This window comes from Chlorocebus sabaeus, chromosome 12 (genome assembly GCF_047675955.1).
Source record: "Chlorocebus sabaeus isolate Y175 chromosome 12, mChlSab1.0.hap1, whole genome shotgun sequence".
Taxonomy (NCBI): domain Eukaryota; kingdom Metazoa; phylum Chordata; class Mammalia; order Primates; family Cercopithecidae; genus Chlorocebus; species Chlorocebus sabaeus.
The window spans coordinates 70,300,848-70,316,617 of NC_132915.1; the positions used below are offsets into that span (position 1 = coordinate 70,300,848).

At 37.7% G+C, this 15,770-nt stretch overlaps 1 pseudogene; it reads left to right on the forward strand.

Annotated features, from left to right (window-relative positions):
* Window positions 1-12,033: 12,033 nt before the first annotated feature.
* LOC103219866 (deoxynucleotidyltransferase terminal-interacting protein 2 pseudogene) lies at window positions 12,034-14,254 on the forward strand (annotated as a pseudogene).
* Window positions 14,255-15,770: the final 1,516 nt, after the last annotated feature.

Sequence of the window (15,770 nt, forward strand, 5' to 3'; positions counted from 1 at the left end):
GATAGTGAGTGAGTTCTCATGAGATCTGGTGATTTTATAAGTGTTTGACAGTTCCTCCTTCACACACTAACACTCTCTCCTGCCACCTTGTGAAGAAGGTGTCTGCTTCCCCTTCCACCACAATTGTAAGTTTCCTGAGTCCTCCCCAGCCACATGAAACTGTGAGTCAGTTGAACCTCCTTTGTTTATAAATTACCGAGTGTCAAGTGGTATCTTTATAGCAGTGTGAAAATGAACTAATACAATAACCTTCCTTATTATAGTCAACTAAAGAAAACTTTTCAATTACAAAGTGACAATTGCGAGCCTGAAGCATTATTTCTAAAATGCTGTTCCTCAGAGCAGTATTTTGCTATTAGCATATTACAGTTATAGTCTGAAATTTACATTTTAAAAACATTACTTCAAAATTTTTAGAAAAATAAGTCACACACACACACACTCTATAATTACCATTAGTTCCTGAAAACAATAGATGAATAAACATGAGACCTACCAAGTAGCTCAATAGTTCTTTATGGTTTTGAAATTCTACAGATTATTTTTTTATTTTCTCATATGTGAGCCATTGCTTTGTGTTATTTCTCTGTACTCTATAACATAAAATACCAAGCCTTAAATTTTCTCACTGTGTAGTAGATACGTTCCTAATTCACTTGTTACCATTTACAGTTAACATAAAACACGGAACATAAACACATTAAATATGTGAGAATGGTAAGGATTTAGGGAAACAGGAACTCTCACTGGTAGAGGGAGTCAACTGGCACTTTTCAGGAAGAAACATTTTAATATTTAGTAAGAAGCTACAAAACTGTTTATCCCTTGGACTTCCACTGCTAGGATTCTGTTCTAATTGAATAACCAGATATCTAAAAAAGATTTATATATACGAAATATATAAGAATGTTTATCCCATCAATGTTTACAGAGTGAAAAATCAGAAACATTATACATTTCCAGCAGTTAGGGAATGGGTGCATAAAATATGGTACATGCTTAAGAAAGAAAACACTACAACTTTTTTTTTTTGAGACCGTCTCACTCTGTTCTCCAGGGTGGAGTACAAGTAGTATGATCATGGCTCACTGCAACCTTGACCTCTCAGGCTCAAGTGATCCTCCTACTTCAGCCTCCCAAGTAGTTGGTACTTTACAGGTATGTGCCACCATACTCCACTAATTTTATATTTTATTTTTCGTAGAGACAGGTCTCACTCTATTGCCCAGCCTGGTCTTGAACCTTTGGACTCAAGCAATCCTCCCACCTGGGCCTTCCAGAGGCATGCAATTACAGGTGTGAGTCACCGTGCCTGGCCTACAACTTTTAAAAACAGTGTTTTTAAAGAATATTTGAGGATATGGGGAAATCTTCAGTGGAAAAAGTTAATAAGGGCAATTTTCTTTTTGTAGAAATATTCCAGCTAATACATGAAGAGGGAATGATAGAATTAAAATATCACCGCTTTGCAACCCTTAGTAAACCAAATGGGTCTGGGCAATGACCATCAATAGCTTCTTAAATCACAAAGAGGCAAGCAGACATTATGAACCTTCTTATTAAAGTACACAATATACTTTTTTAAAAGCCTTGCCCCCCCCCCCACCAAAAAATAAAAATCAAAACTGAACCTAATCAAGCTGAGATCTAACTACAATTTATGGAAATTAAGGGCAGGAGAGCATATTAAACTACACTGTGGCAAAGCAGCCAGTAAAATCTGGATGTAGGAAACTCAACAAGACAACCTGATTTCTGTTAAAAAGTCATTTTGAAGGAATAAAAAGAGATTGAGTAGGAAGCAACAGATGAAGAGAATCTTAAGTGATTGATATATCAATGAATTATTAATATAATGTATGAACTTTCTAAGAATTCTGATTCAAACAAAGAAATTGTAAATATATGTATTTATACAGAAAAAATTATTCATGACACTTTTTTTTTTTTAAGACAGAGTCTTGCTCTGTCGCCCAGGCTGGAGTGCAGTCGTGCAATCTCAGCTCACTGCAACCTCCACCCCCTGGGTTCAAGTGATTCTCCTGCCTCAACCTCCGGAGTAACTGGGACTACAGGCACGTGCCATCACCCCCAACTAATTTTTTGTATTTTTAGTAGAGACAGGATTTCACCATGTTAGCCAGGATGGTCTTGATCTCCTGACCTCATGATCCGCTGGCCTTGGCCTCCCAAAGTTCTGGGATTACAAGCATAAGCCACCATGTCCAGCCCATGACACTTATTAAAGATGATAAGGCAAACTTTATTCAAGGATGACCATGGCGATAGGTATAGGGTCCACTGCGGCAAGATCTTGCATTGGAGGAGAGAGATTACACTTGACTCTGACTGCAGCAAGGACAAGTGGGGATTTATAACCAAAGATCAGGGTGGGGTCAGTGATGGAAAATTACTAAGAAGAAACAGCGAGGATAAGAAGTTTCTGGCTAAACAGACTTTACAGGATTTTTGCTGAAGGCTGTCCACGGTGATATCAAGAGTGGTCACATACCAAGGGTGAGGAATTTTTGATGAACTGACTTTGTAGGATTCTTGCTCCAACTGGCTTCTACATGGAGGGAGAGGGAAGCCCAAGTTTAGGCTTGGGAAGGCCAGAAAGGACTCAGGAGGCTGACTGAAGTTTTAGTCAAAGAGAGAGTCTTTGTCTATATGTAAACCTGGGAAATATGAACACTGGATATTTGATAATATTAAGAGATCATGGATAACGATAAAGGTAATTATTTTTTAAAAAGAGCTCCTATCTGTTAGAGATACATAGTGAAATATTTCTGGATGAAATAATAATATGAAGTGATGGTTTGAAATGTGCTTCAAATATCCCTGAGGGGAAGGGAACTAGGAGGGGTTTTTAATAATTTCAGGCTTCTATGACAAAGTTCCACAGACTGGGTGACTCAAACAACAAACATTTACTTTCTCACAGCTCTGGAGGATGGGAAGTGAAAGCTCAAGGTGCCAGAAGATTTCGTGTCTTGTGAGGGTCTTCTTCCAGTTTACGGACAGCCTCCTTCTTACTGTATCCTCACATGGCGCACACACACACACACACACACACAGAGAGAGAGAGAGAGAGAGAGAGAGAAACTCTAGTCTCCTCCTCTTCTTATAAGGACATTGATCCCATCATGAAGGCCTCACCATCAAGACCTCAGCTAAACCCAATCACCTCCCAAAGGCCCCACCTCCTGATACTGTCACATTGGGAGCTAGAGCTTCCACATATGAATCTGGGGGAGACACAAACATTCAGTCCTTAGCAGTGGAATGGAGATAAAACACATTTGTCCATAAGCTAGTAATTGCCAAAGCTGGAGGATAGGAATATGAGGGTTCATCCTCTATTTTGTGTGTGGAATTTTCCATAATATAATTTTTTTAATACAAGTAGACTCACAAGAGACTAAGGACATTTCCGGGGCCATATAGATATAGATATAGATATACTTTTTTTTTTTTTTTTTTGAGACGGAGTGTAGTGACGTGATCTCAGCTCACGGCAACCTCTGCCTCCCAGGTTCAAGCAATTCTCCCACCTCAGCCTCCTGAGCAGCTAGGATTATAGGCACTCGCCATCATGCCCGGCTTATTTTTTTGTACTTTAAGTAGAGACAGGGTTTCACCATGTTGGCCAAGCTGGTCTTGAACTCCTGACCTCACGTGATCCACCTGGGCCATATTTTTTATGCCTTGTAGTGAATAAACAAATAACCATATGTAATTCTTGTGCTATTGTAAATACCAATATCAACAAATTGTTGAAACTAAAATTCCCTTGATATGGGAATTTGTTGATACTGGTATTTACAATAGCACAAGAATTACAATTATTTAGAATTATTTACAATATGACTTATAAACTGAAGTTCCTTTTCAGGTTATAAGCCCTAAATTTGGATTTGGAAAATATAGCAATCATGCCCTTGGTCCAGAGAAAATATTCATCTATGCATCTAAGTCTTTGCTGCCAAGGCCAGTGAGACTTAGGATATAGGGCAAATCTTCCCTCAATCATTGGCACTAACCCCAGAGGTGTCACATCTAGAGCCTTAAGCAAGGTCTTCATCCAGAGATTAGATATGGTCATGTCAAGGAGGAAATATAATTTCTCCTGAACGTCATAAGTTTGTAATTGGACAGATTATCAAGAGAAAACAAGCAAGTTTATTAACACCTGCAGTGCACATCACGCAGGGGAAATATCATCAGAAGGTGACTCAAAGCAGTGGCTTAGAATTCTGGCATATATGTAAGTTTTAACAACAACATCAACAACAACAACAAAAAACCAATAAATTCAAAAGAAGAGGCAAGACAAAAGAAATCAGTTTAGGCTTCCAAAGGCAGGAAACTATGGGAAGGTAAATATATGAGGAAACTAATGGTAGGTAATGGGTCGTTATTAAGTTTGTTTGAAGATTCCTCTGGTGCTATCTCTAAGCTGGTAAGAGTTATTTCCAGTGAAGGAGAATGTATATCCTGTTTTTTAGGTGGAAAAGCCAGGAGGATAGAAAGAGCTCTTCCTCTGTTTGCTTAATTGCCTTTAGCTCAAAAATATTGGTGTCAAAGCGGCATGTTTTGGGGCCAATATTCTGGTTTCTTTCCATTTTTATTTCGTTCTAGTCCATCTTTGAGACAGAGTCTCGCTCTGTCGCCCAGGCTGGAGTGCAGTGACACAATCTCGGCTCACTGCAATCTCTGCCTCCCAGGTTCAAGCGATTCTCCTACCTCAGCCTCCCGAGTAGCTTAGAATTCTGGCATATATACATAAGTTTTAACAACAACAACAACAACAACAAACCAAAAAAATAAAAATGAATAAATTCAAGAGAAGTGACAAGAATTTTTCTTCTAAGTAACTTAAGTCCAAGAAGAGAATTGCAGGGACATTCTGGATTTGTTTAGAGTCACCTGGATAAACTTATTTATTCTTTCCTCAATGTACATTTATTAAACCCCTACTTTTCAACAACATTTAATAATTTAATGCCAAGTTTCTGTGTTAGGACTTAATGACACAGCCCTCGACCACTAATTGTCTACTGAGAGAGATAAAAAGTAAAAAGGCAAATCCTGACTACATTGGTTTTTTTTTTTTTTTTCTTTTTGAAGACAGGGTCTCACTCTGTCACCCAGAGTGAAATACAGTGGCGTGATCATGGCTCACTGCAGCCTCAACCTCTTGGCCTCAAGCTATCCTCCCACCTCCACCTCTTAAAGTGCGGGAGGTCAGTTTTATGTGAAGCAGGAAACTGGTTTATGGTAATCCCTTTTCTACTGATCGCCAGGTTACCTAATTGCTTTAAAAGACAACTAACTCCTCTCCTTCAGGTGTTTATCAAGAAATAGTGAACATATTTGTGAGAAAATATATATATATACATATATAGTCAATTAGGGAATTGGTTACAAATTCCTACTCTGAGGATCACCAGATATTTTTTAGTAGAACAATTCCTAGAGTGATGGAATGGGTTTAAACAGTGAAGAGTAGTTAGCCTACAAGTAGAAGTCAATCCTGAAACCAATTATTTGGAAAGTAGATTTGGGGGTCATAAAATTAGCTCAAATGATAGAGATTAGATTTGCTTAGATTTTTTTACAATTGGTGTGGGTGTCAATAGATTCAGAAAACACATTGCTATTGTCTGAATGTTTGTGTCCCCCCAAAATTCCTATAATTGAAACCTAATCTCCAATGCAATTGTATTAAGAGACAGGGCATTTGGGAGGTGATTAGGTCATAAGGTTGGAGTCTCATCAACAAGACTAGTGCTCTTATAAAAGAAGTTAGAGGGAGCCATTTTCTCCTTCTACCATGTGAGGACACATAGAAGTTACCATCTATAAAGCAGATAGAGCTCTCATCAGACACTGAATCTGCTGGCATCTTGATCCTGGACTTCCCAACCTCCAGAACTGTTAGTAATACATTTCTGTTGCTTATAAGTTATCTAGTCTAAAGTATTTTGTTATAGCAGGGGGAATGGACTAAGATATGCCTAGAAGGCAAGAGCATTATGGGACTCTTACCCTTATTATGAGGATCTTACTACCTTCCATAAGGAAATTTAATCATTTGTCTTGGGGTGGTGGGGATGGAAGGTAATGTTTTACATTTTTGCTTCTATGTGCATAAAATATCTCTGAATGGATACACATGAGCCTTGAAACATTGCTTTCAGGAAGGGGGATTAGGTGGCTGGGAGAAAGGGGTAGAAAGGAGATTTTCCTTTATGAATACTTTGTGCCTTTAAAAGTTTGAACCATATGAATGTATTACCTTGTAAAATTAATTGGTTGGGTGCCGTGGCTCACGCCTGTAATCTAGCACCTTGGGAGGCCGAGGCAGGCTGATTACCTGAGGTCAGGAGTTCGAGACCAGCCTGGCCAACATGGTGAAACCCCATCTCTACTAAAAATACAAAAATTAGCCAGGCATGGTGGTGGGTGCCAGTAATCCCAGCTACTCGGGAGGCTGAGGCAGGAGATTTGCTTGAACCCGGGAGGCAGAGGTTGCCGTGAGCCAAGATTGCACCATTGCACTCCAGCCTGGGCAACAAGAGCAAAACTCTGTCTCAAAAAATAATAATAACAATTAATTAATTAAGACTAAAATGGGGATAATATGCTTAAAAAGAGGTGGTAAGGAGATTAGCACCACAAAAATAATTTGCCCTAATAAAAAATGAAAACTAAGGCAAACCACTTTGTTAAGAATCCAAAGAGCCATTATAAGTGAATATAACACGTTCCAGATTTTATTTTGCTACAAAGAACTTTACGGGTAAAATTGGTGAGTTCTGAATACAGTCTATAGGTTAGATGATAGTATTTTAATGTTAATTTTCTGATTTTAATAATTATACTGTGGTTATATAAAAGTCCATTTTTAATAAATATACACAAAAATATTTAGAGGCAAAGGAGTTTCATGCTTGTAACTTACTCAAAAAGTAAGTTTGTGGGGGAATATCTAGAGAGACAGAGAAAAATAATAACAAAAGCAAATGTGGTAAAATGCTAACATTTGCTAACAAGGAGGAGAAGAACCTACATCAGTGGTAGCAGTAAAAATATATATCATTATGATTATTTTTAAAAGCAGGCAATTTCCTATAATTAAATGCATTGCTACCAAGTGACCTAGCAATTATACTTCTAGGTATTTACCCAAGATAAATGAAAGCATATATACAGTGTTCTCAGTGCTAATGACTCTCAGCTTTTGGTGTACATAATAATCACCTGGAGTTATGTTAAAAATGTAAACTTGGATGGACATGGTGGCTCACACTTATAATCTTAGCACTTTGAGAGGCTGAGGCAGGAGGATTGCTTGAGTCTGGAATGTCAAGGCAGCAGTGAGCCATGATAGCACCACTGAAGTCCAGCCTGGGCAACAGAGCAAGACCTTGTCTTCAAAAAAAAAAAAAAGCAAACTCTGGTTCAGCAGGTTTGAATTAAGTCCCCCCAAATCTTCATTTTTAACAAGAACTTCAGGTGGTTCTGATGCAATTAGCTCATAGACCAGATTTTGGAAAGATTGTTTTAGGATGTGGATATTTCTCCTCCACCCTCCCATAATTTCACACCATCTACCACATTGCTTTAGGACCCAAATTAGGGTAACTGATGTTATCTGTTCCTCCAACATTTCCCAATGTGTGTCTAATAATGTCTAAAGATCTTTAAGATAATTCAGCATAACAAAAATAAAAATTGACAAGTTGACCTAATTAAAGAGCACAACAAAAGAAACTATTAACAGAGTAAACAGACAACCTATAGAATAGGAGAAAATATTACCAAGCTATGCATTTGACAAAGATCTAATATCCAGAATCTAGAGGAAATTTAAATAATTCAGCCAGGCACCGTATCTCACGCCTGTTATCTCAGCACTTTGTGAGGCTGAGGTGGGTGGATCATTGAGCCCAGGAATCTGAGAGCTTCCTGGGCAACATGGTGAAATCTCACCTCTACCAAAAAAAAAAAAAAAAAAAAAAAATTCAAAAATTAGCTGAGGGCCAGGCGCGGTGGCTCAAGCTTGTAATCCCAGCACTTGGGAAGGTCAAGGCAGGCAGATCACCTGAGGGCAGGAGTTCAAAACCAGCCTGACCAACATGGTGAAACCCTATCTCTACTAAAAACACAAAAAATTAGCTGGGCATGGTGGTGCACACCTGTAGTCCCAGCTACTTGAGAGGCTAAGGCGGGACAATCACTTGAACCCGGGAGGTGGAGGTTGCCAGGAGTTCAAGACCAGCTTGGGCAGCATAGCAAGACCCCATCTTTGCAAAAAAGAAAAAAAAAATTAGCTGAGCGTAGTGATATACGCCTGTAGTCCTAGCTCCTTGGGAGGTGGAGGCAGGAGTATCACTTGAGCCCAGGAGTTTGAGGCTGCAGTGAGCTATGACTGCACCACTGCACTCTAGCCTAAGTGAAAGAGTCAGACTCTGTCTCTAAAAAATAATGAACAAACAAATACATCAATGAATAAATTCAATTTACCTTCAGTCTTAAAATCCTAAAGTCTTAAAATCCTGTATTCAGCTTTACAATCCTTTCTTTTTAACTGTCATATCCCTACTTGAAACCAGTACATGTTGTTTTTGTACTTTTTTAAAAAAAAACCTTATTTCCCTTATTTACAATTTGTAATTGGTCCCTCCATCACTGCCACCGCTTACACACATGTAAATTCAACCTCACAATGTGATCATCTCCATTAATTATACAATTGTACAAAACCAGAATTAGGAATAAAAACATTTCCTTTTGAATACTCAGACAAAATATTGATTATATTGTGAGATAGAAGATTTTCTCGGAACTGCCAAGGTTTTATAAAAAGATCATATTTCTAATTTATGAACCTTAATAGCTTTTTTATTTTACTATCACCAAACCTAAATTTTATATTTTGATTCTATTTTTAGTGTGGACCTCAGAGAACAGAAAGCCCAAATGCCCTCATTTGTCATCACTGTATATAGGAAAGGACAAATAAAAACTTCTAGCAAAATATATTTTTAAGTTTAGTAAATATATATATATACTATATGTATTATATTTACTATATATACACTATATGGTATGTATTTACTAAACTTAAAAAATATATAACTATGTATTATATATTTATATACTATATATAGTATACATGTATTTATCTACTATGTATTTAGTATATATATGCACTAAATATACTATATATAGCAAATATATAGTATATATAGTATATATACACTACTACATATAAATATATATTTACTAAAGTGTTTTTGTTTTTGTTTTTTTTGAAATGGAGTTTTTTGCTCTTGTTGCACAGGCTGGAGTGCAGTGGCATGATCTTCGCTCACCACAACCTCCGCCTCTTGAGTTCAATCTATTCTCCTGCCTCAGCCTCCCGAGTAGCTGGGATTACAGGCATATGCCACCACACCTGGCTAATTTTGTATTTTTAGTAGAGGCGGGGTTTCTCCATGTTGGTCAAGCTGGTCTGAAACTCCCAAACTCAGGTGATCTGCCCACCCCAGGTTCCCAAAGTGCTGGGATTACAGGCGTGAGCCACCGTGCCCAGCCTATATTTACTAAACTTAAAAATATATAACATATGCTATATATAATATATAATATGTAATATGTATATTATATACATTATAGCATAACATATTTATATACCATATATTTAGTGCATTATATATAATATATAATATTAATAATATATTAATATGTATAATTTATATATTATATAATATATAATTATATATAATATATATAAAAATATAATATATATTATATATAATTTATATTATATATATAATATAAATATATATAATATATATAGTTAATATAATGTATATTAATATTATATAATAATATATATTACATATTATATCATGCACTAAATATATGGTATATAATATATTATGCTCTATGTAGTATAAATATATAGTACATACATATTTCATATATAAATATATTTATACTATATATAGTATGATATATATTTTACTATAAGTATATAGTAAATATATAATTTAGTATATATTTACCATATATATACACATAAACATAAATACTTATACACACATTCACACACTCACAAGTACATGCACATTTATATCAGTTGTGATCTAAAGCCAGAAAAAAAATTTCAAACAGGGAATTTCAAAAATTCCTTGGCCCACCAAACTATCCTTGAAAAACCCTAGCTTCTGAATTTTTGGGGAGACTGACTGGAGTGATAATAAACTGTGGTCCCCATTCAACCAGCTCTGTGTCAATTAAACTTTTTCTCTATTGCAATTCCCCAGGCTTGATAAATCAGCTCTTTCTGGGCAGTGGGCAAAATGAACCCATCAGGTGGTTACAGATTAATGGGTTAATAGATTAATAGGCTTTATAGGAAGAAGAAGAGAGACCTGGGCTAGCATGTTAACACACTCAGCCCCCTCCCCATATAATGCCTTGCCTTGCCTCAGGACTCTTCAGAGAGTCTCCACCAGTAAGAAGGCTTTCACCAGATGTTTTCCTTCCTGCTTGGACTTCCCAGTCTCCAGACCTGTAAGAAATACACTTCATTTCTTATAGATTACCCACTTTCAGGTATTTTGTTATAAGCAACAGAAAATGGACTAAGGCAAGCAGTAAACCAGATGTTTGAAGTTTAGAGAAGACCTAAGAGTACTGTTATCCTACTCTATGCAACAGCTGTTCTTCAGTTATCCTTTCTCCTTTGGAATCATCCATGACTCAGGATGGAAATAGACACCTAAGCATCCAAAGCTCTGAAAAATAACCAGGAAATTTAGGAAGAGCAAAGGGCACAAGTGCCAAATTAATAAAATTATCTATTTAGGGCAATTATTTTCGTTTATACAGTAGAGTGAAGTAACTAGATTATATAAAATATATAAATAATATAGTTAAAATATATACTCTCTATAAGTAAAAGCTTTACCTGAAGAGGTAGTATGTAATGAATGAAAGTGTCTCAGAGGCGTTCGAACCAGAGCAACTCCACCTTAATTAGGAGCTGGGTAAAATGAGGCTGAAACCTACTGGGCTCCATTCCCAGATGGTTAAGGCATTCTAAGTCACAGGATGAAATAGGAGGTCAGCACAAAATACAGGTCATAAAGACCTTGCTGATAAAACAGTTGCAGTAAAGAAGTCAGCCCAAACCCACCAAAACCAAGATGGCGACGAGAGTGACCTCTGGTCGTCCTCACTGCTACACTCCCACCAGCACCGTGACAGTTTACAAATGCCATGACAATGTCAGGAAGTTACCCTATATGGTCTAAAAAGGGGAAGCATGAATAATCGACCCCTAGTTTAGCATAGCATCAAGAAAAAAACTGTTAAAATGGGCAATCAGCAGCTCTCGGGGCTGCTCTGTTTATGGAGTAGCCATTCTTTTATTTCCTTTACTTTCTTAATAAACTTGCTTTCACTTTACTGTATGGACTCACTCTGAATTCTTTCTTGCATGAAATCCAAGTACCCTCTGGTGGGGTCTGGATTGGTACCCCTTTCCTGTAACAAAAGCAGTACTAGTGGAAGACTACCAGATAAAATTCCCTGAATCGTAGTTTGAAAGTTGTGTGATCTTGGGCAAATTATTTCATATTTCTGTACTTTCGTTTTCTCATTTATAAAATTTGGGTGATACTAATGCCTATTTTATTGGGTCCTGGTGAGGATGACAGGGGAGAGAAAAAGAGAGAATTATTAGGCACAGCCTCTGTCATGTAATATGACACCAAATGGTAGCAAGGAGGAAGAGTAACAGGAACTCTGATAATCTTATATTTTGCTTACATTTTATAGCTAGGACTATAAAATGGTATGTACACTTTTGACAGCTGTTCTTCAGTTTCTAATCAACTGGATCCAGCAATCCACTACTAGGCATTTACCCAAGATAGATAAAAAATTAAATTTACAAGTTCTGTTCAGAAGTATTCATAGCATCTTTGTTCATAACCAGAAACAACCCAAATGTTCATCAACAGGAAAACTAATCAACAAATTGTGGTATGTTCACACAGTAGAATACTACTCAGCAATATAAAAGAATGAACAACTGAAACACACAACAATGTGGAAAAATATCACAGACATGATTTTGATCAAAAGAAATGAGATACTAAAGAACACATACTGTATGTTTCCATTTATATGAATTTAAAGAATACGCAAAACTAATTTTTTTTTTTTTTTTTGAGATGGAATCTCACACTGTCACCCGGGCTGGAGTGCAGTGGCGCGATCTCGGCTCACTGCTACCCCTGCCTCCTGGGCTCAAGTGATTCTCCTGCCTCAGCCTCCCAAGTAGCTGGGACTACAGGCATGCATCACCACGCCTGGCTAATTTTTTGTATTTATGATAGAGACAGGGTTTCGCCGTGTTGGCCAGGCTGGTCTCAAACTCCTGACCTCAGGTGATCCACCCGCCTCGGCCTCCCGAAGTGCTGAGATTACAGGCATGAGCCACCATGCCCGGCCCATCTCATTTATGGTTAAATTTACTTATTTGGTGTTTATTGATCATTTAGTTTATGCCAACAATTTTTTTACATATATTTTGCTGCATGCACTTTCATATATTCTTATAATGATTCTATGATTTAGGCATTATTATTATACAGCAATATATGATACATGGCTAAAGAGTTTAAGTATCTTAACCAAGACCACACAACTAGTAAGTGATGTTGCTGGTTTTGGGGTCTTTTCACTTACAATGCTATCTTGTCCTTACTGAAGACTGAGTTTGCAAATCAATCTCATAACTAGAACAAATAATGTTAATTGGAGTTTATTATTATTATGTACTTAAGCAAACTTTTTAACATAATTTCAGATTTGTGACCTACACAACTGTGAGAGAATAAATGAGTATTGCTTTAAGCCACTATGTTTGTGGTATCTTGTTACACCAGCAGTAGGAAAATAATACAGGTATCTTGCTCTTTTCCAAACTAGGCACCAGCCACTGCCAAAGCATTTTCCATGAAGGATGCTATGGGCACCCCCAAATATGTAATACTATACGATGCCCACATTAGATGTTAAATATGCTTTTCAAAAATAAAATTAATGTTTTACTGAAGGATAGATAGGTGACTAGGAGTAGAAAGCCATTCAAGCAACTGAAGCTACAGGAAGTTTGTTTTGAGGATAAAGAGGGAAATCTCATGGACCACCAAGCACAGACAATGAACTTAGCCACTAAATGAAAGAAAAGGGATCAGATAGCATTTACAGAAAAGGTTTCACACAGCTTCAAGCAGGAACTGAATGAGAATAAATATAAAAATAGATAATACCAACAAACTAGTTAAAATTAAATGCTCCATTTCCCCCCACACACACTACACATTTATGGGTTATTTGATAACGTCTTCTAAACATCTGGTTATGTAAAAACTATGCCATTTAGGATTTTAAATGTAAAACTTTTTACTTGGAAGAGGAAGACAAAGCAAGTGAGGTTGCCGTTGAGGAAGAAAAAGAGGAAGAGGATGAAAAAAGTGAAGAAGATTCATCAGACCACGACGAAAATGAAGATGAGTTTAGTGATGAAGAAGACTTACTAAATAGCACAAAGGCTAAACTTCTAAAGTTGACAAGCAGCAGCATAGACCCTGGTCTGAGTATCAAGCAGTTGGGTGGTTTGTGTATACATTTCAATGCAGATAAACTACAGTCTAACAAGAAAACCCTAACACAGATCAAGGAGAAAAAGAAAAATGAGCTTCTGCAGAAAGCCGTCATTACACCTGATTTTGAAAAACACTACTGTGTTCCACCATATAGTGAATCAAAGTATCAACTTCAGAAAAAACGTAAAAAATGACAAAAAACAGCAGGGGATGGCTGGTTTGGTATGAAAACTCCAGAAATGACAAATGAACTGAAAAATGATCTCAAAGCACTGAAGATGAGAGCCAGCATGGACCCAAAAAGATTTTACAAGAAAAATGATAGAGATGGCTTCCCCAAGTAATTCTAAATTGGAACCATTGTTGACAATCCAGGTGATTTCTACCATTCACGAATTCCCAAGAAGCAAAGGAAAAGAACTATTACGGAAGAACTGCTGGATGATTCTGAGTTCAGAAGATACAACCAAAGGAAGTACTCAGAGATCATGGCTGAAAAAGCAGCAAATGCAGCAGGAAAAAAGTTCTGAAAGAAGAAGAAATTTCGCAATTAAGATTTACCAAGCAAACTGCAACATTTTACATCACCCCTTTATTTACTTATTAAAGACGTTTTGAAAAGTAAAAAAAAGAAAAAAGAAAAAAGAAATATCTAGAGTGGCCACACTTGGGGGAAACAGGGAGAAGGGGTACAGAGAAGTACTTTTTGTTTTTGTTTTTGTTTTTTGAGGTAAAGTGTCACTGTCTCCTGGCTGGAGAGCAGTGGCATGATCTCGGCTCACAGCAACCTCTGCCTCCCGGGTTCAAGTGATTCTGCTACCTCAGCCTCCCAAGTAGCTGGGATTACAGGTGCGTGCCACCACACACAGCTAATTTTTAATTTTTAGTAGAGATGGGGTTTCACCATGTTGGCCAGGCTGGTCTCGAACTCCTGACCTCAGGTGATCCACCTGCCTCTGCCTCCCAAATTGCTGGGATTACAGGCGTGAGTCACCATGCCCGGTGCAGAGTAGTACTTTGAATGAAAGGAAAATTCACAGGTCTTTATGATGGCTTGGGTATAGGGGTGAGAGACAATGAGGAATTACATATGATTCCCAGAATTCTAGCTCCTCTATAAGCTTCAAGAGGACAAATGCAGAATCTTTCTTTCTGTTTGCATTGTATCTACAGTGTTCAGCACACAGTAGCTGCTCAAGAAAAGTGTTAGTTATTCAGTTATAGAAACCACTGAATTTTGTTCTTTTTTAACAGGGAAATGACATGGTCAGATTGGGGAATCAGGTAGCTAGCCTGTCAGCAGCGTGGAGGATGAACAAGGCCCAGAGAGTATGGCAGATACTGAGAGCTGTCTATCAAAATCCAGCCTCCTTTCCTTCCTGAGCATATAGCTAAGTGACATTTCCCAGCATCCTCTTAAGTTAGGTGTGGCCATGTGAGCATGTTCTAGCCAACAGAATGTGAGATGGAAGTGATGGAAGTGATGTACACCACTTCCACACCAGCACCTTAAGACCAGGCTGACCCTTTTCCTGCTTTCCCTTTCCACCAACTGAATTCTGGCCTTGGTGACCCTGCCTCAATCTTGCAAATGAGACGAATGTCCTTGCAAATGGCAAAGGCCCAGGATGGAAGGAGTTTGCATCTGTGAATCACTACATGGAGAAAAGTCACCTGCTGACCTAGAAACTTACTCTGGAATGAGATGAGAAATTAATTTATTGTTCTTTAAGATGCTGAATTTTGGAGGTTTATTTTTTCTATCAACATAGCCACCCTTATTAATATGGGGTGGGAGTCAGAGAGTGACACTAGAAATGGGACTATTTTAATAAACCAGGTAAGAGATGATGAATACTGGCCAGGCACAGTGGCTCACGCCTGTAATCTCAGCACTTTGGGAGGTCGAGGTGGCTGGATCACTTGAGGTCAGGAGTTGGAGACCAGCCTGACCAATATGGTGAAACCCTGTTTCTACTGAAAATATAAAAGATCAGTCGGGCATGGTTGCCTGTGCCTGTAGTCCCAGCTCCTTGGGAGGCTGAGGCAGGAGAATCGCTTGAACCCAGG